A 2,313-nucleotide genomic window follows, 5' to 3' on the forward strand; every position below is an offset into this window, starting at 1 on the left:
ATAATTATATATATATATATATATATATATATATAAAATATTTTTAGTATCCACAATGTAAAACATCAAGTTAGGCACTGGGGAAATGAATGAGAAAATGAGGAAAAATGTGGAGAGGTACATAATATTTAGACAAGGTAGTTCCTGCCCTCCCAGAGCTTGACATTTTAGAAGAGAATTTATATGTGTGTATTTTTGTATTTGTGTAATTTTGTGTGTATACACATATATCATGACAAATACAATATAATGAGAGCTTTAGAAGGAATCTCAAAAGTCACCTTATAATTTGCTAATTTTATACATGAGGAAACTGACGGTGAAGTTAAAATGATAAAGTAATAAATAGGAAGTGAATTAAAGAAATGTATAACTCTACTTTTTTTTTTTGTCTTAGAGAAAGAGCACCAGTACTTGTCTGGATAATTCAAATTCCCCCAATCATGACAATTTTTTTCTCTAATTTAATCTCTATCCAAATTCTCTGTAGCATACTTTCTACTTATGGTTCCTATTTCCTGTCCCCTTGGTTCCATTTCTTCAAATGAGTATACCTTCTTAATATTTATCCTAACCCAACCAGAGATATATCGCAATAATGGTTTTTATTCCACTATTTTTTTTCTCATCATAATACCTTAATGCTCAAATTTCAACTCCTCCTCCTTCAGCTTAAATTCTCAGTATTTGTCTATAGAAATCTGACCTCATGTTTTTTTCCCCCTTTCTTCGTTTGTGTCCCCACATTCTTTAGGGTGTTTTGATTGATTTTCTTCAGCCTTCATTGTGGCCTTTTACTGTGTATAGACATCAAAGACTATTTATGTCATTTAGGTTTGTCTATCTATATCATCTATTTATAGCAATGTATAACTCTGTTTATTCCTTTCTAGCTCTTTTTTTATCTAGATGTGATTTTATTTTGGTACACAAACCAAAATTTAGGCAACCAGAGCAGAGGCTGTAGATTATTCATATTTCCAATTGGCTGAAAACACTCCCTTGGTCTTGTAGTAATGAGCCAGCTGGTGAATTGGGCTCTCATTGAGAGTCAGACAGAATTTAGAATCCTTATCCTTTCTGTTTTTCTCAAAATGCTTTCAAATAGCAACAACTCTCTTGATCAAATGATAAATATATTCAGGAATATCAGGGGCAAGTCCCTTGGAATTGAGAATTCTCAAAATTTTATTGCCAGTTACAAAGTGCACTTGTGCCACACCATGAAAATTCCTCAGGATCACACCAATCTGGGAGGGCATTGGACCCTTCTTGACTAGCTGGTAGATCTGTTCCTTCACATCATCCAAGGTGCACTTCAGCCACATGGGCAAGCTGCAGAGGTATGGCAAAGCCTATTGGGACAAGCCCTTCCTGGGAGCTTGCATGTGACCCATGATTGCGACGATCAGGCAGCAAAAGAGAGAGGACTGTAGGAAGCCTTTAGCTCTCTTTCTATCGGCATCACTACCTTCAACATCTCAACATTTGACTACATCTGCATTTATGGTTATGTATTTTTTCTTTAGTTATAGCTATCTATAATTATAAATATTATAATATAGACATAGACATAGATGGTTTGAAAGAAATAGATATCCGTTAGATATATGATAAATACTTCATAATATCTAAACATTTATCTATCTATCCACACATACATACTAGTATCCACTACCAGTGAGATATATATCTCTATATATACATATATATCTATAAATATTTAGACAGATATAGAAACATAGATAGATAGATGATAGATAGATCATACATACACACATATCTATCTATCATCTGTCTGTCTATCTATCTATTTATAGCTGGTAGTGGATACTGGTCATCTATTATGACAGTACTTGGAATATTTTCAGTTATTTTGTGGGAAGTCAAAGGTTTTTCTGTGATATCAGAGTGAAAGATAATTGATAATTAATTTATGAAAAGGGGGCAGGTACACTCAATTCATTTGGTATTCACTGGGAAAGACCACAATGGCAGTTGGAAGTAGCATTGTAATCTTACTTTAATACAGCACAGAGAGGGTAGCAGCAGACAGCAAAAAATAGAGAGACAGGAAACAAAGGGGATAGGGTGGTGAAGGGAGACAGGCATTAATGGAGAAGCAGACTGGGGAGAGGATAGGCTGACAGTATTACTGACATAACCGTGGATTAGTGTAGTGAGCATATGGCAGCATAGAGCTAGAGTGCCAGGCAGGGGGACATCGAGGTTGAGCTCTCATTCTTATTTTGTCTGTGTGTATGTGTGTGTGTGTGTGTGTGTGTGTGTGTGTGTGTGTGTGTATGTGTGTGT

General features: G+C 35.1%; 1 pseudogene; it reads right to left on the reverse strand.

The window, feature by feature from the left end:
* Positions 1-941: 941 nt before the first annotated feature.
* LOC122750189 lies at positions 942-1,397 on the reverse strand (annotated as a pseudogene).
* Between the last annotated feature and the right edge of the window lie 916 nt (positions 1,398-2,313).

This window comes from Dromiciops gliroides, chromosome 3 (assembly GCF_019393635.1).
Source record: "Dromiciops gliroides isolate mDroGli1 chromosome 3, mDroGli1.pri, whole genome shotgun sequence".
In the NCBI taxonomy this organism is placed as follows: domain Eukaryota; kingdom Metazoa; phylum Chordata; class Mammalia; order Microbiotheria; family Microbiotheriidae; genus Dromiciops; species Dromiciops gliroides.